Below are 20,036 nucleotides of genomic sequence, written 5' to 3' on the forward strand. Positions count from 1 at the left end.
AGACTGTGAGAATGCCGCAAATGGCTCTGTGGCTCTAGGCTCACAAAGGGCTTGAGGGACTTGGTGGCGCACCTGTGTTGAAAACTGAGTTCTGCAAATCCATTGGGGTGACCTGCCAGCACCAGCACACACAGCCCTCCTTCCCAGTTGATTTCTGCACAGAGGCTTCTCCTGAATGCCCCAGGTGAACGTGGGTTCAGCCAGCACTGCTGGGCTTCCACAGCAAGCCAGGGTGCTGCAGGGACGAGAGAGAAGAGGGGCAGGACCAGGATCTTCCTGGGCCCCAGTGCCCGTGTGGGGACGCTGCCTGGCCTGGCTTTTCTGGAGGAGGTCAGGGAAATGATGGCATGGAGGGACTGTTGGTATGCGTCGCTTGCTCAAACATAGATCCCAGGTCTGTGTGGGAGGCAAATAGAAATTTATGTGGGTATCATCAGTAACATAGCAAACATGGGCTTCTTCACTAGGATGGCTGACCCTCTTGCTCATCTGCTGAGCAAAGGCCCGGCCCGGCCTGGCCTTCTACGCCTCCACAGTGAGCTTTTCTCAAGCTCTGTCCACTCCATGGAGATGGCCGGAGCCAGGGCAGATATGGGGGGTTTTCCACTTTTTATTTATTTTTTCTTTTTTGAGATGGAGTCTTGCTCTGTCGCCCAGGCTGGAGTGCAGTGATGTGATCTCGGCTCAGTGCAAGCTCCACCTCCCAGGTTCACGCCATTCTCCTGCCTCAGTCTCTCGAGTAGCTGGGACCACAGGTGTCCGCCAACACACCAGGCTAATTTTTTGCGTTTTTAGTAGAGTCAGGGCTTCACCGTGTTAGCCAGGATGGTCTCAATCTCCTGACCTCGTGATCCACCAGCCTCGGCCTCCCAAAGTGCTGGGATTACAGGCGTGAGCCACTGCACCCGGCCAGGTATTTGTCAGTTTTTGAAAGCTACATTTAAAGAATGAAATAGACCAAACAGAATTACTTCCTTTTGAATATTTAATACTCAGTCTACCAGAACACTTAAATATAGTTAATGTATTCAAATAATAAGAAAGAACTTTCCCTCTGTTCCAAAGAAAAAGTATAAACAACCTTTTACTTGTCAGGGATTTCACTGTTTCTAAAAAGCCAGCAAGCACTTTTCCTGAAATAGACCCATCTCTTCCTCTGCATAGACCCTATGAACATTTTAGCTACATTTCTTCTGTATCTTAATGTGATAGATTGTAGAAAATTCCTTGCTACTGGAACTTCACGATGCTTTCCTTTGAAACATCAAATAGAAAGTATGGATAGTAAATCTCAGACTAGTTGCAATTATCAGTCTTGGTAGAGCTGCCACCCACAGCCTCTGTCAATTACAACAGAGTGTGTCTCCCCAGCAACCCGGATTAGATTGCGGACCAAGCCAGGCTCACCCAGGATTCAGTGCAACGTCTTTCAAAGCTGTAGTCACTGCCCCTGGAGGAGACTTGAGAAGTCCTCCCTTTGATGCCTGTGCATGGCTGTTCTCAGATCATAGCAGCTGCAGCTGCAGCAGCATCTCAGAGGATGCCAGCAGGGGTGTCCTGGGTATTGACACCACGGTAGGGGCCTGCAGTGTCTGAATGAAATGGGCCGTGAAAGTGAGCACCCTAGAGGAGTCCACAGCCACGTTTCAAAGGTGCAGTGGCCCGAGGTGAACCCCAGAGCACTGAGGAGCCTGGAGTTGACCTGTCACGACTTCATTGAGAGAGCTGACTGAATTCCGTACCTGTGCGGGCAAAATATGGCTGTTTGCGCTTGGCCTCTTCTCAGTCCAGGGCTAGGGAGGTTGTCTGCACAGCTAGTGGGAGCTTAACTTTGTGCACACTCGGGGTTGGGTCCCACTCCTTTCTGTGAGCCCAGGGAAGATAGACATGCCGAGCTCTCCTGGAAGGAGGGCCCTGACGAGTGGAAGCTGAGCTTCAAGATGGTCGGCCTTGTGGTGTGCGTGGCGGGTTCGGAGTCGGTGTGTGCTGAGTGGGGGCCCGGCTGCTGCCGTCGCTATTGGGCTCAGCAGACGCTGCGGGGGACGTGGCTCCTGTGGTACTTGGTGGTTTTCTCCTCACAGGAGTGGGTTTCCCTGCTGTGAAGGTGTCGGGGCTGTGACAGGCAGCCTGGCAGGAGGAAGACGCTCGTGGGGTTGTGCCCCGAAGCCCCCTTCCTCTTGAGGAGCATGAAGGGGGTTTGGGACCCTGCTTCCGGCTGCGCTCCCTTGCTAGGTTCTTGGCCTCGGGGGCCAGGAGAAGCTGAGTACAGGCCTGAAACCTGGACCCCTTCCACAGCCTCCGTGGCGTTTGTGGTGTGATGCGGGACCAGGCCCTTGGAACTCCAAGCCCTACCCTGGCATGCCCGCCCACTGGGGCGTCTCGGGCACCTGCTGTGTGCTAGGCTCCATGGTGGGGTGGGCTGTAGCAAGGGCTGTGGGGTAGAGTGGACACGGTACGCGGATGATGAGAAGCGTCAGGGAGGCAGTGAGAGCACAGCTGAGACCTGCAAGGAGGGGACTGGCTGTGGGTGTTGGGGCTCAGGGAGCTGCCTCTACCCAGAGCCATAGTGGCCAGTGAGGGCAGAGCAGGGGACCGAGGCCCAGGGAAGCCGTGTGTATGGTTCGCATCAGGTGTGCGGGTCTGCCGGGCTGTGCGGCCCTTCTCAGTCCTGGCTGGGCCTGGGGTCCCAGAGGGAACGGAGGGTCTTTGCATCTCCCTCCTCTTGCTTCCCTGCTGCTTCCTGGTCAAGGGATGCTTCTTTATTGCAACTCTGGCAGTTATTCTGCATATTAAGAGGAGTTTCACAAAATCGTAGGGGGGGAGGCGGACTAGGGATTCATTTTTTTTTCTCCCCCTGATTTTACACGGAGCCTTCTACTACCCCTTAGTGTGGAGGCAGAGTGCAGATGCTCTACAGTTATCTGTCCAGGAAGAGAAGAGCTGATGGGAAGTCACAGATCTGATCATTGCAATAGCACTGACATTTTTAAGTGGGAGAATGCTGATGTCTATAATAATCAGAATAAAACTTCAGTAGCTTCAACATAAAGATGTCGAGATGATCTTAGAGCCATTTCGTCCCTAGATCCTTCTGCAGTGTGGAGTGTGACATCTCTACCAGCCTCTGGTCAGTGGCCGCCTGTGGGTAACTGAATGTTTGAAGTGTAAATGAGAACTTCTAATTTTATTTAATTTTAGTCAAATTTAAATAGCTATATGGCCCGGGCACCGTGGCTCATGCGTGTATTCCCAGCAGTTTGGGAGGTCGAGGCGGGTGGATCATGTGAGGTCAGGTGTTCAAGACCAGCCTGGCCAACAAGGTGAAATCCCATCTGTACTTAAAAATACAAATAAAATAGTCAGGCGCGGTGACAGGCGCCTGTAATTCCAGCTACTCGGGAGGCCGAGGCAGAAAAATCACTTCAACTCGAGAGGCAGAGGTTGCAGCAAGCCGAGATCGAGCCACTGCACTCCAGCCTGGGTGACAGAGGGAGACTCTGTCTTAAGAAAAAAAAAAGATTTTTAAAAACCCTACATGTCCCTAGTTGCCTCTGTAGGAGACGGCACGGTTCCAGAAGGTAGACTTTGTGTTGAGGACTCTGCAGCGTCAGGCTGGAGACAGTCTCCCTTCTTAGCAGCGTGGGCCCCTGGGCTGTTCTTCTACCAGAAGGGATGGTGGCGTCTCTGGGAGGTATCTGTGGACTCAGATTTGTGTGGATTAGTGACTTGTGTTACTCACAGATACTTAATTTTATGGGTAAATGAATACCTGGACTGGCTGCAACTTCAGGGCGAGATTCGGGAGTAGGGAGTGAAAGTGACGACGGAACCCTGGGCTTGTCCTGCTGCCCCCAGGACCCGGTCGGGGTGCCTTCTCGTCTGAAGTCCCAGCACGTGGTCAGGGTACCCCTTGCCTCTGAAGCCCCCAGGAAGTGATCGGGGCACCGATCCCCTCTGAAGCCCCAGCACCTGGTCGGGGCACCCCTCCCTTCTGAATCCCCCAGCCACCTGGTCGGGGAGCCCCTCCCTTCTGAATCCCCCAGTACCTGGTCGGGGCGCCCCTCCCTTCTTAAGCCCCCAGACCCTCCTGGCCTGCGGTGCTGCTTCTCCAAATGCTGTCCTTGGCTGTTTTCCAGGAGTCACCTGCACCAGAGCAGGCTGCGTGTGTCATTTCTTGTCGGATCTGGGGGTGTCAGTGAAGCTCATTTATCTTGTCTTCCTCCTCATGTGCCGTATCTCACCTGTTGACTGTCTGAGTTTGTGTGAGTGCGTGTTGTGCGTTCTCAGGCTGTACTCGGTGCTTAGGTGACAAGAACGTCTTAGAGCAACGGACTGTCTGCTCCAAAGGACGCTGGGCATGAATCGAGACACAGTTTACTTGTGAGGTTTAAATTTCCTGGGTGTTGGAGGCAATTAAGGGGAAACAAGGTCTAAAAAAGCCCCTGCAGATGAGGAAGGCAATAATGAAAAAAATTACTCTATACACACTTAGCAGTTGATTTAATTTGTAGGTGAATTTTGCATTTCGGGAACTACTAAAGGTACTGTTTGTAGGGATTCCTTGATGAGCTTCTTGTTTTCTGTCTAGAAAGTAAAGTGGATCGGTTTTGCCTTTAATTCTGACTGACTAGAATCTACTTCCTTTTCCCCCCATTCACGATAGGGTGGGGATTGGACTGGAAGAGCTGTAGGATCTCTCTATTTCTGATCTTAAATGAATTTTTTCTTCAATGCCCTGTTCTTTGGTTTGGGAAATGTGCTCAATTTGTACCGTGCTTTAAATGTACACAATGGTTCGAAATTGCTACTTTTCTTTAAAGTTAGATATAATATCTTAAGTAAAATGTCATCTATAAATCAGGCACAGTCTGGGGCCTGGAGACCCCTCTTGTCACTTCCTTCCAGCTGTGTCGTCTTCCCTGGCCACATTGCCCTGGCCACATCTCCTCCCCACAGCACGCCGTGTCATCCGCCCACCACCTCACCTCTGGTCACAACACCTCCCTCCCGGCCACATCACCTGTGGCCTCACTGCCTGCCTCCCTCCTTCCTGGTGGCCTCCGTGGCTCCCACTGTCTGCCCTCCCGAGGGTCTGTTCAAGGCTCCTTCCCCGTTTTCCACTCCTGAGTGGGTCTCGGGGCCTAGAGGTTTCACAGGATGTAAGTTTCTTCCCTTCCAGCCGTGGGTCTCTGAGCGACAACTCCAGAGAGGGCACTAAGCTCTCCTTACCTACCTGGGCAGCCCTGAGCCCTGACCACCGACCACCAGGGCTTTTCTGCAGTGTGTGGGGCAGACTCATGCATGAATTGGACTAAAAAGATGCTTCCAGGAATCCTTGTTTTAAGTGCACTGGAGCAGAGATGGGGAGAGGGGACCACCTGGTTTGCTCAGAATTTGGTCCTGATCACAGCCAATGAGGCAACATAAGCACCTCCTAAATGAAGCATTCCACAGACTGATTTTACACATGACAGAAAGGCTTCACACAATGAGTGAGTTTGAGCTGCATTTGAAGGAAGAACAGGTCCCTGTAGGTGGAAATGAAAGGTAAGCGTGACCCAAGCCATCAGCAGCAGCGGGGGTGGGGTGGTGCAGACTCCTCATGGATGGTGGGCATGGCTGAAATGCAGGAGAGGGCAGGGGTGCGAAGGAACAGCAGGGCGGCAGTAAAATTCCCCTGCAGAGAGGGGACGTGACTGAGATATTATCACATGTATACAACTGAGAGATGATTTGAGGAGGATTTCTGGGAGCCTGTGGGAAGAGCACGTGGTCATCATCAGTTCTCGGGATCTCTTTTTATGAAGTGAAAATAGTCTTGCCTCTGCCTATCTTGTGAGCTGTTGTGACGATCAAATCAGATAATCTTCAGCGAGCCTTGTAAATGCTAAAGCTTATGACAGACTGTTCCAGCCCCCTTGTCTCTACCCTCCTTTCCTCCTGGGTAACGTGAACCCTGCTGGGTACCTCACTATCTGCCTGGTTTCCTCCTCCATAACGTGAGCCTTGAGTACTTGCTGGGTACCTCGCTGTGCACCTTCCTTAGTAACGTGAGCCCTGAGTATTTGCTGGGTACCTCGCTACCTGCCGTACAGCTGGCTGTAGAATTGTCAAACGCACTTGGCTGGCACATAAGCAGAAGTGCTCGCTGGGCCTTGGGAGGGCTTTGTGACATGTGGGTGCCTTCTGTTCCCTGTTAGGCTGGAGCTGCAGGAGCCCCCCTAGACCAGATAGAGGACCAAGGCTGTGGCCTCGGGGTGGGGGCTGGGGGAGCTCCCTGGGTTTATTGTGTGGGTGAGAGCAAACGTCAGTCCCGCTGTGGCATTGGGATTCAGGGTTCCTTCTGGAATGTTCTGAGTGAGAAACAGGAAGTGCGCACAGGTGCGTCTTCTGTGGATTTTATGGTTATCTCTTGGGAGAGCACTGGTGTCTCTGAACTATGAACCTGCAGAACCACTTCTTCCACTAACGGCCGCCTTTATATAAAGAATGACTTACAAAAGATGCCACTTCAGATGGAGGTATTTGCAGGTGTGGCCTGAAAAATGAACAAAATGACTTTCATCTCAAGGAAAGTACCTTACATTTTTCCCAATGATAGACATTTGAGCTCTCCAGCGAATATTAAAACATAAAAATCTTGTGTCCACCACTTTCTCATGTGATCAATGGTGATACTGATGTGGGGTTTTTTTGGTTTTTTTTTTTTTTGGACATATAATGAAACGTGGAAGCCGCTCATAACTCTGAACCAGTATTTTCTAACCAATGTGTGATTACAAAATCGTGTGCTGGTAAAAGCCATTCAAGTGCAAGACGGACCAGTCGACTTAGAAGGAATTGGGGCAGAAAGGCCCGTCGACCAGAGCACAGACTCTGTGTTGCAGACAGCCTGTACGGAAGTGCCACTTGTTACATTTGGCAGCAGAGAATACCTAAAATGATCTGAAAACACAATGAAAATACTGCTTCCTAATTGTATATCAGTATGGGGTCGGACTTTCTTCATAAACTTCAGCCATGGCTCTGCAGCCCACTGAACGCACATGCAGGCATGAGAATCCTGCTGTCTGAGGTGCAGAGATGTTAGGTGTTTTCACAGTAGTACAAACTGTTGCCACGCTGCTGCTTATTTTGGAAAATGGTTTCTTCTTTAAGACTGTGTTAAGATGTAATGACTTTATCCTTGTAAAAGAAACTAAATTATGTTCTTTTTTTTTTTTTTTTTTTTTGAGACGGAGTCTTGCTCTGCCACGCAGGCCGGAGTGCGGTGGTGTGACCTCAGCTCACTTCAACCTCTGCCTCCTGAGTTCAAGCGATTCTCCTGCCTCAGCCTCCCTAGTAGCTGGTACTACAGGTGTTCGGCACCATGCCAGGCTAATTTTTGTATTTTAGTAGAGACGGGGTTTCACCATGTTGGCCAGGCCGGTCTCGAACTCCTGACCTCAAGTGATCCACCTGTCTCTGCCTCCCAAAGTGCTGGGATTACAGGCATGAGCAGCCACCACTCCCGGCCTGATGAGAAAGCTTTTTTGTGCTCTTTAATAAAGTGCAAAGGGTTCCTGAGACCCAAAAGTTTGAAAACCACTGGCTTAAACCGACAAAATTGTCCATGATTCTTCAGTGTATCTTCTAATCTGTTGATGGAGAGAGGACAGCAAGGGTTGCTTTACTTTTTTCCTTTCACAACTCAATGGTGCTGGGACAACTGGGGTATCCACATAGAAAAGGATGGACTGGACCCTTCCTCACCGTACACGCAAAGCTCAACATGGTTCCAATGTAAGGAGCTGACTGAGACCCATTCTGTCAGTCTGCTGGGTACCATAACGGACACCACAGACCGTGCGACTTAGACAATAGCATCTTATTTCCTTTTTTCTGGAGACTGGAAGCCTGGGATCAAGGTGCGGGCAGGGTTGGATTCTCTGGGGCCTCACCCCATGCTGTGTAGACAGCTTCTTCTCTGTGTCCTCACAGGTTTCTCTTACGTGTATGCAGCACTGAGGACTGTGTCTAAATTCTCTTAAAAGAACACCAGTCATACTGGATCAGGGCCTACTTTTAAGATCTTATGGGACCTAAATTGCCAAGTTAAAGGCCCTGTATGTAAATACAGTGACATTTTGGGTTTCTGGGGTTGTGACTTTAACATGGAATCTTGGGGGAGGGGGACAGTTCAGCTCATAACACCTTTAGGGGAGAATCCTGGAGAAACTGTTAGGTTGGATTAGGCAATGTTTCCTTGGCTGAGACGTCTAGAGCTATAACAAGCAACTGAAGGGAAAAAGACGGTATCAAAATTAAAAATGTTCAATTCAGAGGATACTATTAAAGTAAAATGACAACCCACAGAACAGGATACATTATCACAATAAGGACCTGATATCAAGAATATATTCAAAAACTCTTAATAAAAATCCAATTTAAAAATGGACAAAGGATTTGAATAGACATTCTCCAAAGAAAGACATATAAATGCCTTAAAAAGCACATGAGATGTTTAGCAGAATTCGTCATCTTAGAAATGGAAATCAAAACCACCGTGAAATAACACTTCACAACCACCGTGATGGGTGGGTAAAACCCCAGTATTGGACAGTGACATGTTGGTGAATTGGGGAAAACTGAAATCTTGATATATTGCTAGTGGGAGGGGAAGTAAAATGGTGCAGTTGATTTGGAAAAGTCTGACAGTTCCTCAGAAAAGCATGAAATCACCGTACGACCCAGCAATTTCACTCCTAGCCATATGCTCAAGAAAACTGAAAACATTTTTCCAAAAAGTATGTCATGCCTGAATCTTCACAGCAGCATTATTCATAGTAGTAGAAACAGTCCAGGTGTCTGTCAACCGGTCACTCACTGAGATTCCACTCACCTTAGACGTGAAAGATGTCAGCACCGAAGGTCACACCAAAGGTCATGCACTGTACGATTCTCCTCACAACAGGTGTCCAGAATGGGCAAATCCAGAGAAAAGGAAGTTGGCTGGTGATTGCCAGGGGCTGGTAGAAGGAAGGAGCCAGGTGCTGACTCTTAATGGGTTCAAGGTTTCTTTGGCCTGTGGTGAAAAAGTCCCGGAATTACATACTAGTGGTTGATGTGCAGCTTTTAGAATATGCTAAAAAGACTGAATTGTATTCTTTAATATTGGGGCTTTTGTGCTTTGTAAATTGCTTTTCAATTTAAAAAGGAATTCAAGAAGTTATTTGGTGTTGATATGATAGTATCCAAAACAAGTTACTATGTAACTCACGTCCCCAGAGTTAAACTTCATTTTCTGAGGATCTTGAAGTGTTTGAGGCTAGGAGACACAACGATCCTATACTGTATGTTATACCCCATCTTACTGATTTCTATCTCACATAACCATATTCAGGAAAAACCGACATGTAAATGTGAGCTGAATGCTATGCAGAGGCACATTCCTCTTACCCGGATGATCTTTAGTGGTACAGTAAGAGATGAGATCATAGCAACGTTAGTTTAGTTAGTTTAATTTCCATGGCAACAGGAATTTGGCACATGGGATGAGTTAGATCTCCCTGCACAGCTCCTAACGGGGTTGCCCATTTCTGTGTGGTGTCTGTGTATATTCTCGCTGTGGAAATAAGTGATAGCACCTGCACAAACACTTGTCCGGAAGCGCACACGAAGCTGGTGAAGGCAGAGGCCAGGCGAGAGGGAAGCATGGCTCAGCCCTGGCAAAGAAGACCGTTATTCCAAACGCAAAATATTCAGGAACACAATCCTTGGGAAGACTGGTGATGTCTTTAGACCTCACCACTATCGGGTTGTATCTGTGCAGCCAGTTACCAGAGCCGCAGAACGGCGTGTGTTGGTATTGGTGTCATCACTCAACGATTCTGACTTTTCCTGGTGCTGAGGATGACTGCATATGGCAGAAGCAAAGTGCTAATCTAGCACAGGTCATCATATCCAAGTTCTTTTCTATGAAGGCGGGCAGGGTTAGGAACCACCCCACCCCACCCCACTCCCCAATCCTATAAGAACTGGGATCTGATGATCTGTGCTGTCGAGAGAGGCAGGGTTAGAACACCTCATTCCTCAATCCCATTGTTGAAAATAATAGTTGGATTGGGAGGGTTTTTACTCCTAAGGTTGAAGCCGTGCATTTCTGGAGCCTGGGCTGTCAGTCATGGTGGCTGGGGAATGCTGGGGCTGCGGTTGTCTGGCTGCCGGTAGCCCTGCTGGTGGGTCCTCCCTCTTTGACACCGTTCATTTCTGAAGCTTGCTTTCCCCGGTGTGGGAAGTAGCAGCACTGGAGGAATGGCCGCCTTCCTACAGCGAAGCTCTGGCAGGAGAGGAGAAGATACGGAGCGTCTGTTCAAGGACGTGACGTTCTGGGCACCGCACCATGCGTTCTGCTTCTCAGCTGTGCCTCCTGGTTGATGTTACCATCACCTGGCATTTCCCAGGAGGTAACTCGCGAATGCCACACTGATGGAACAGTGCGGCTCGAGTCCAAGGCCGCTGGAGCACATCAGCAAGGTCAGGCTGGACGCATGTGCTTGCTGACAGGAAAATGACAGGAAATGACATGTCAGTTCAGGAAAATGACAGGAAATGTCATGTCACTTCAGGAAAATGACAGGAAATGTCATGTCAGTTCAGGAAAATGACAGGAAATGTGTTTGCTGACAGAAAAATGACAGGAAGACGACAGGAAAGAGGCCCATGAGGAGAGGAACCAGTAGATTCAAGGCAGTTAACCGAAGGAGCGAGCCATCACAGGCTGGGAGGACACCCCAGCCACAGTGGATGTCAGCGGTGGTGGCTGGACTCGGGGTCCGTGAATGTTGCATGATCGAACGTGTTTGGTACATTCTCAGCTCCTGCCCAGGTGCCTCCCCAAGCATCAGGTGTTGTGGCTCCCCACACCCTTCCCATCTGTGTGTAGCATGACCACCACCTTCCTACCGTGTGTTTGTCCTATCACGGCTGCTGTGCCTAACGGACGCTTTGCTTTCCAGCTACTTTCCTATAACCAAAGCCCTTGAACGACTTTGCGTTTCAGAGACGACAGGGTATTAGTTTTTCATGATTGCTCTGAGGATTTCCGAAAGCAAATGTAACTTACAGGATGGAAGATATTGGAGACAGTAATTATAGATGACTTTTCTCAGTCTTTTGATTGTGGTAAAGTTACACAGCACTCTATTTTTAAGTGTATGGTTTGGTGGCATTAAGTGTGTTCACACTGTCGTGCTGTGATCACCGCCATCCATCTCCAGAACTTCCTGGTCTCCCCACGCTGGAAACTCGGTCTACCCAACACCAGCTCTCCTTCCCCCCCAGCTCTGGTAAGCACTACAGGTTGCTTACAAAATAGGCTTTTTCAGTAAGAGAAGGGGCAAGGAAAAGAGGTCTAAAGACTGTCTTGAGATTTGAGGAAGTGTTTTAGGTTTTGCTGTCTGGTTCCCGGTGTAATGGAACTATTGAAGACGTGGGAAGGCGAAGGTCTGTGATCTCAGGAAGTGCTGGGCTGGGCAGCTTTCCCGCTGTGACGGGGGCACTTGCCCTCAAACCTGCCTGAGATAATCGCGTGAGGATGGTGCTGCATTGTGACAGCTCTGAACTTGGTCTCCTTGAACGTTGCCAAGTACATAAGCTTTGGCGGTTACCGTCTAGTGTCTGTGGGAGACCTAGAATTTGAACATTGTTGACTTTAGGACACTCTCATTTTATAACACTCTACCTGTTCTCATCAATAGGAAATATGGTGTGTCCTTTTTTTTTTTTTTTTTTTGAGAGGGAGTCTCGCTCTGTCGCCCAGGCTGGGGTGCAGTGGCCGGATCTCAGCTCACTGCAAGCTCCGCCTCCTGGGTTTACGCCATTCTCCTGCCTCAGCCTCCCGAGTAGCTGGGACTATAGGCGCCCGCCACCTCGCCCGGTTAGTTGTTTTTTTGTTTTGTTTTGTTTTTTGTTTTTGTATTTTTTAGTAGAGATGGGGTTTCACCGTGTTAGCCAGGATGGTCTCGATCTCCTGACCTCGTGATCCGCCCGTCTTGGCCTCCCAAAGTGCTGGGATTACAGGCTTGAGCCACCGCGCCCGGCCTTTTTTTTTTTTTTTTTTTTTTTTGCCTTAATATTCTGTGTTGCCGTAACAGTAGTTGCAGCGGACGCTACTTCTGGTTCATGGTCATCACCAAACACAAGCTTCAGGAAACCATGTGAAAAATGAAGGGGAAAGTGCTTTTCTGCAAAGGGCTTTTTTGAACATCTTGTTTTTTTCTGGAATATCTGTTTTGGTGTAAAACGTTTTCATATTTAGGGGTTTGTAACGTGTTTTATACTGGTTAGCTTTGAACCCCATGTTTTTGCATGTCATGGGGCTGCTTTATCCTGTTATTCTATGATATAGCAGGTTGGCAAAACTATTGGTTATTTCACTTTAAAAACCAAAGCAGCCTACAGATTGAGTGTGATTCTTGTAAGAATTTAATTGTAAAATTGATTTGTGTTCAACAAGCTTACTGGAATGGCTAGATCCGTGGACAAAAAGATAAGAACATGTCAAGTCTCTGGGCCAGGAAGGACTTCCAAATAATACAAGTGATACACATTAATTTCTTAACAAAAGATTAGATTTAGTACATAACTGTTTAAAACCTCCATATTTTCTATTATAGCCATTCCACAGTGCCCATGGGGGTGGGCTGCAGGACTGCCTATGGAATCCAAGGTCTTTGGGCGTTGAGGTCCCTGCAATAAAATGGCATCGTGTTTGCATATGACATATGCACATCCTCCTGCAGACAGTCATGTCAGGGTTGCTCGTAACAGCTATACCATGGACATACCATGCCAGTAGTTGTTTAATGAATAATAAAGTCTGAATGCTTAGTACAAACACATTAAAAAATATGTTATTCTATGGTGGGTTGAATCCACAGGCCTGGAACCCCGGGAGAGAGTACAAACTCTAGAAGCAAAACGAACAAAGCACTTGAGGGTCAGCAGTGACGGGTGTGGGATCACACTGAATCTCATGTGTTTTGCTGTCTGTGTCACTGTGTCCCGTGTAAACGGGAATCATTTGTAGCTTAAGGTAAAATAGGTAACAGGAAACACTACAGAGTGGGCACGAAGGCGCGCCCCTCATTACCCCGTGTTACAGCCAAGCGTCTGCCTCCTAGGGAAGGATTTGTTCTGTGGGGAGACTAGATGTTGATGATTTCCGGGTGTGTGAAGGGAAACTCCCTCCGAGAAGCGTGGCTTTGGCCGGAGCACATCAGACGAGAGTTAGCGTGGCATGGAGTTTCCACAGTGGCCCTCAGGCCTGCTGCTTCTCTCCTCTCCCCACCCCTGGCCCTGACTCTTACCAAGGGAGGCAAGTTCAGCTCCAGCTGAGCCCCGCACAGGGCTGTGGGTCTCTAGGGCAGGTGCCACCTTCGCCTGAACAGGCTGTGTCAGAGGAGGGTCTGGCTGTACTTGAGCTGTGAGAGATGCTCTGAGAGATCCAGCATCCTGAAAACCCAGGTGCTGAAGGTTCCTCCTTTTCCACCATCCTGCGGGGAAGGGGGTCTTATCCTGCTTCCCCTCAACCCGAGCTGACTTCTTGTCTGTTCTGTACACCTAGGTTTTCAGAACAGTTATTGTTAATCATCTAGCAGACAAACAACCATAAGGTGACAGCCTGGGAGGGTAGACGGCGCTGGAAGGTAGTTTCCTGAATAACAGCGTTCAGTTTCCTGTTTTGCCATCATTTGACCCAAGGCCCCAAGATAATTGAAATATTGTCAGCCAAACACCGATTTTTCATCTGAGTTTTTTTTTTCTTTTTAAGTTATGGGTGCAAACTTATAACCAGGGACCTGACAAAAGAGAAGGATTTATTTGCAAAGTGAATGTCGGGGGTGGTTGGCATTTGCCAACTCTGACTAGCAGGGACCCAGGCTGCTTCCGTTCTGCCGCCCGACTCCTGATCCTCCAGCTCCTGCCCCTGTTCCCACCAGCAGGAAGAGGAGCGGGAAGGTGCCTTTTCCCCTTTAAGGGGGTGAGGTGAGAGTTGCACCTGCCACTTAGCTAGTCCCTGGGGTGATTCTCCAGCATGGGTGGGAGTTGGGTTTGGAGGCCTGAGCCTCGTGAAGCTGGGGTTGCTGTTCCCTGAGCAGCAGGAAACTGGACTCTGGGAAGTGGCATCCTCAGGAGGGGCCTCTCGTCCCGTTTGACATCTTCACTGCAAAAGGGGGTGTGGGCTTCATGGTCCATTGACAAATAGAACGTTACTTTTTTTTTTGAAGCACATAGAACCCTAATTCCTTTGGCTTTTACTAAAGTGGCATTTTGTAATTCCACATGATTTCATTGATATACTCGCAGGAGAGAATGCTTCCTGTAAACCAGAAGGATCTCTGCGGCAGTCCTCGATCCATAGAGAGTTCATTTTCCCAAGGTTATAGACACAGCCTTAGGAGGGGTTGAGGACACACTGCGGCAGCCTCAGGAGGTCCTGGACATGTGTCCAAGGTGTTTGGGGCACAACTTGGTCTTACACATTTTAGGGAGACGTGAGACATCAATACATGTGAGACGTACGTTGGTTCAGTCTAGGAAGGATGGACGGCTCGAAGCGGGGAGGGATTTCCAGGTCACAGGTAGATCAGACAAATGCATTTCTGGTGCATCTTTCCAGAGGAAGCCGTCAGATCCGCATTTATCTCCGTGTGCAGATGGTGACTTTGAGTTCTGTCCTCTGTCCATGAGGAATTTCCTTGTGGATCGGTTGTGAGGGAGGTACGTGGATTTTTCCCCCCACCCCCAGTAGCTGTCTCTGTTAGGAAGAGCATGGGAGGCAGGTTTGGTCTAAGCTCTTCCTCACGTTGACGTCCCTTTAGCTTAGTGATTTTGGGGTCCTGAGATGTATTTTCAACTTCATGTTTCTGAACACACTGGCACTCTAAACAGTGTTGTAGGAGGCATCTAACTTACTTAGAAGAAGAATCTATTTGGAAACACTTGAGCACCTTCGTCCTTGAGAGAACCAAGCCTTTGTTTAGTTTGCTTTGCCCTGAGGCTGTTACGCTGTCCCGGGCTGTGCGGCCTTAGAAAGCTGTGCCCCTGTGAGCTACTGCCTGTGGAATCTGGTGACTTTGAAGTTAATCCAGCAGCTACATATTTTGGAAAGCAGATTCCCTCTTAAAGTGTTGGTGATTATGATTCTAGCACTAGAATTTCAGTGTGTATTTTCCACCCTTCTTACTTTGTCTCCTCGTACACTGAGATGCTGCTGCATTTGCTCTTAGGCTTCACTGAGGGAGAGTCAGTTCTGACCCTTTCTTAGATATTGACCTTGAACGGACAGAATCGAGATTCAGGAAAACTCTCGAGCTGTGAGAGTGTGCTGATATCTATGTAAGTGGGGTTCATGTGTCAAACTCAGGTTTAAGAAAAACCAATTCTAGGCTGGGCATAGTGACTCACACCTGTCATCCCAGCACCTTGGGAGGCTGAGGTGGGCAGTTCACTTTTGAGCCCAGGAATTCAAGACCAGCCTGGGCTACATAGCAAGACCCTGACTCTACAAAAAATTAAATAGGAAAGGTGATGTACACCTGTGGTCCCAGCTACTCGGGAAGCTAGGGCTGGAGGATGACCCAAGCCTGGCAGGTTGAGGCTGCAGTGAACCATGATAGCACCACTGTACTTATGGTGTACTGTGCCTGAGTGACAGAAGAACAACCACCCCCCCACACACAAAATATCAATTCATGCAGTGGCCAGTTCTGCTGGGACCACCTGTTAAGACTACTCTGGGTCTCATGGTTTGAGAAGCGTCTGTCCGGGGTCCAGAGGGAGTAGCTTGAGGGCCTAGAAGCCAGTTCTTGTGGTTGAGCGTGATTGCGGGTGTGGAGTTGGGGGCAGGGCTCTCCACGGCATGAGTGGGTAAATGGATGGGCTTCCAGGACGAGCCCCTGTGACTTTGCCTGGTTTACATCCGTCCAATACAAATCCACAGGCTCTTACTCTAGAAGCTTCTGCAGGGGCTGATGGACTGGCCTGGGGACAGAGGGTGCCCTCAGAGCCTCATGGTGCCGTCTGGTTTAGGAAGAGCACTTAGTCACCTAGATCTAGGATTTATGGCACTACAAGGGGACTCCTCACACTCGGAGCAGCATCCATCTGCATTCTAGACTTGGTTCTAGGCAAAGTATTTTGGAGCCTGTTGGTACCCTGTGTTCTGTTTATGTGTAAAACAAGTTAGAGTTATAACTAGTTAAAACCTATTTTTAAAATTTTGTCACAGAATATGGCAATTGTGGTGGAGCCTGGCCAGAGACCCCCACACTCAGACGCTGTTGCTTGCAGGAGTTGCAGGCGTTGCCTGCATCCGCTGCCCCTCCCGGCGTGTCTATGTTCTTGACACGGGCGCCCATCGAGGCTCGGCCTGTGAGAATCGTGCAGCCATTTGTCTCCGTGTTCCTCTGAGGTTCCGCAGACTTCACGGTCCCGTGGCAGAGCGTACGGTATCTGCTTGCATCCTGATTTCCCCAAACCCCAGGACAGACCAAGAGTTCCTTACACACAACAGCAGAGGGCCCCGTGGCGTGGATTTGCAGAGACACAGCCTTTCCCCAGCTTGGCCTTCGTCTCCAGAGTTGGCTTTAGGGAGATAGAAGCTTCCTTCAGACTGGGGGGCCTTGAAGCTTTGGTGCTAGGAATTCGGTGACCAGCACGGATGATACCCCGTTTCTCTGCATTTGTAGCAATAGTTGTTAACACGACCACGAGATGTACAGAGGAAGGAAAAAGGAGGTTTTATTTTCAGAGTAACACTCTGTGCTTTGGGAAATGTGGTCTTGGGGGAGCTGTAAGCACACGCCCCTCAGGAGGGGAGGAGGCCGCGGCGTTACACGTTCCGGGGTTTGTTGGCTGTGTGTGTTCATCGGGCTCAAGGAATGTCTGAACGTTTACAGGGAAAGTGGGGTTTGTTCATCCGGTTTGTGCAATGTCTGAACACTTACAGGGAAAGTCTAGCACACAGGCAGTGAGTTAACCTGTAACATCCATGTTCGCCTTGGGGCAAGTGTAACATTTGAAATGAGGTGGACTGGGCGTGTCATGTACAAAGGTGAGCTGTTGGGCGCAGACGTTTATGCGCAGCCTCAGTCACAGCCAGTACTGGCTCAGGGTCTGCAGCCTGTGGCAGGAAATGACACTCATGAGGCCATTCTGTCCAGTCGGGGCTGCCGGCAGGGTCCCAGGGTGGGGCTGTCTGGTCGACCGGCATCTGGAGTCCACCCAGGTCCAGTGGGCAGCGTTCCTCTAAACCAGGCTTCTGATTGTGGAGGAGACTTCATGCTGGTTAACACACTGTACAGGAGTAATGTTGTGGGGCTTTGGGGTCCACCTTCCCTATGATGCCAGTTACAGTTCTCTCCGGACCTCACAGCCACAGAGATTGCACCTCGTCTGACAGCAGGGGGTGCCATGTTGACATAGTAATTTATTGTATTAACCTTTTTATTACTATTTTAATAACCTTTTTTTTTTCTTTTTAAAGAGATAGGGTATTGCTGTGTTATTCAAGCCAGTGTTGAACTCCTGGCCTCAAGCAATCCTCCCACCTCGGCCTCCCAAAGTGCTGGGCTTATAGACGTGAGCCAGTGCGCCCAGCCTACAGCCATGTTTTTAAAACTCAGCAGTTTAAAAATCCTATTCCTTTTACCCCCTCAAGCAGGCTGGTTGGCCTTGTGCAAACTGGGGTGTCACGATCTTAGCCCCCCTTTTATTTTTCCCTTTGGCCTCAAATTCTGACGAGAACAGCAGTTACAAAATGGGCTTTAGGTGATCCTTCCGTTACTAAAGCCAGAATTCTCCCCAGTTAGAGATGTTTATCCCCAGGATTCCAGAAAGCTGTTTTGAATCAAGCCCGTAGCAAATAAGTAAGGAACTAAACTCTTGGTCCTCTGCTTAGTACCAGGGGAATGGGTTAGTTGCTGATACCCTTTGATCTGTGCTCACGTGCTGCATCTCATCACGGGAAGCAGAGTCGCCCTGTGGAATAAAGCCCGGCTCAAGGTGGCGCGTCGAGACGCTTGGGGCTGTCAGTCCCTTATACAGCGGCAGACTTGGAGACTCAGTATCGCGTGCAGAGCCCAGGCAACCGGAGTGCATCCACCTTAGAGACCACATGGACGGTCGGCAAGGTGGATGTCCGGGCATATGGCCTTGACAGGCCCACTGCGAGGTGAATTAGGAATTCGTTAGCAAAGAAATCAAACTCGCCTTTGGGTCCCAACTACTTGGAAGGTTGAGGCGGGAGGATTGCTTGAGCCAGAAGGTCAAGGCCGCGATGAGCCATGATTGTAATACTGCACTCTGGACTGGATGACACAGCGAGACTCCAAGTCAAAAAAAAAAACAAAAACAAAAAAAACAAACCTTACTCTTCATAGCAAGAGGGAGAATTTATCAAAGTAACTGAAACAAAATCTTAGATGATGTAATTTCAGTGGCTAAGTGAGCTGTCCAGCCCACGTGGCTGGCTCACAACGCAACAGAGCCAGGTGCTGCTGCAACTGCCCCCCGACCCCGATCGCTTGTGGACATTTTCTGTTTTCCCACATCTCCCTTTTGGATATGTAGCTCGCTACTTTATAGCTAAGCATCAGTAAAACAGGTTGTCTATTTTGAAAAGTAACTATTTTGTCTTTTGAGGACAGAAAATGAAGCAGGTGACAATAGCATGGCAACCTGGTGAATAGATTTAGAGGAATATTTAATACTTGGCACCACTCTGAACCCTTCTTCTCTCATGCTTAGTTACAGCTACCGCCTCCTAGGACAGAACACTTTGAGCTCTGTGAGTAGGAATTAAACATGTTCTAAATCAGAAGTTTTAGTTAAGCAGTATTTTATGTGAATGCCCAGATCCTAAGTGTTCACTGTACTGGTGTGTGGTGTTGAAGAAGGAACGAGGGCTTGGGGCCACGTCTATGGTGCAGCGTCCGGGTTCCCATATGTGAGATGAGGGCCATGAGACACGGCCTGGAAGGTTCAGACTGTGGGATTGAATGGATCTACCCACTCCTGGAAAGCCTCAAGTCTAACTTGACTTGGGCTGGTTTTAGGGAGATGCTGGCACCGCTGTCCACACAGGTCACTGGGAGGGGCTCTGGCACCGTCCCCGTCAGGTGTCTCATGATCAGCCCAGCTTGCTCATCTCAGAAGCTGTTGGTCGTGTTCTCTTTCCGGTTGTTCGTTGCGTGTTATTTAGGTTCTGTTCATGTGGGGACCTAGGAAGTTCCACAGTGAGAGGAGAGCCGCTGAGCCGCCTTCCTGCCTGGACGCCAGCCCCACGGAGGACCGTAACTGCTTGAGGTTGGCTTCTGCCCCCGGCCTCACCTGTGGAGGCCTTGATGCAGTGGTACTTTCTAAGCTCCTGGGGCACACAGTGCTGTTGTGTGGATCCACAGGCCACTGTGGCGTCCAAGCACGTGCTCCCGGAGGAGAGGACTCTGCCGGCACTGATAGTGGGAGCTGGCTGAGAGTCCAGCAAGTGAGACTCCCTGTGACGTGCACAGCTGCCATCTGCACAGCCCCTCCTGACGCCAAGATGGTCGTGCGATAAATGCACAAAGCGCGTCTCCAGCAAAAAGCCGCCAAGTGTCCACATCCAGGATATCCACCAAGGTGGCCTTTTGGTGTTAATACGATGAATGTGAGCAGCAGGTGGTCTGCGTCGAGTGTGACTGTGCCACTGCAGTTTTGTTCTCATGTCTTGATGAGCATGAACGGTTCCTGACGAGGGTAGGTAAGGATGCTGTGACCTGAGACTCTGCAGTATTGTAGCTTGAGGAACCAAGGAGTTCTTCTCTCTTGCAAAGCCGTCAGGGAGGATGTTCCAGGCTGGTGACTGCTCCATGAGGTATTCAGAGATCCAGGTTTCTTCCCGACCCCTGCTCTGCGTTCCCAGGGACACGGCTGTCCTTGCCGTGGTTGGGAATGGGTGATTGCCATGCTGGCGGGGGAGGCTTAAGGTGAGAGTGGCCCTGATTTACCTAATC

At 49.5% G+C, this 20,036-nt stretch overlaps 1 long non-coding RNA gene across 4 annotated transcripts in view; it reads right to left on the bottom strand.

The window, feature by feature from the left end:
* Positions 1-242: 242 nt before the first annotated feature.
* LOC135968056 (uncharacterized) overlaps positions 243-20,036 on the bottom strand; it is a 38,044-nt gene continuing 18,250 nt past the window's right edge. The window contains exons 2-3 of one of the 4 annotated variants that reach the window (XR_012426699.1): positions 8,882-9,064; positions 243-934 (exon numbers count right to left, since the gene is read on the bottom strand). This is a non-coding gene — a long non-coding RNA (uncharacterized lncRNA). Of the gene's footprint in view, positions 935-971; positions 6,539-7,381; positions 9,065-10,117; positions 10,491-20,036 lie in introns of those variants that run through there. The other 3 variants (XR_012426701.1, XR_012426700.1, XR_010582487.2) reach the window with 3 other exon arrangements.

The sequence above is a fragment of the Macaca fascicularis genome, chromosome 17 (genome assembly GCF_037993035.2).
Source record: "Macaca fascicularis isolate 582-1 chromosome 17, T2T-MFA8v1.1".
NCBI classification, from domain to species: domain Eukaryota; kingdom Metazoa; phylum Chordata; class Mammalia; order Primates; family Cercopithecidae; genus Macaca; species Macaca fascicularis.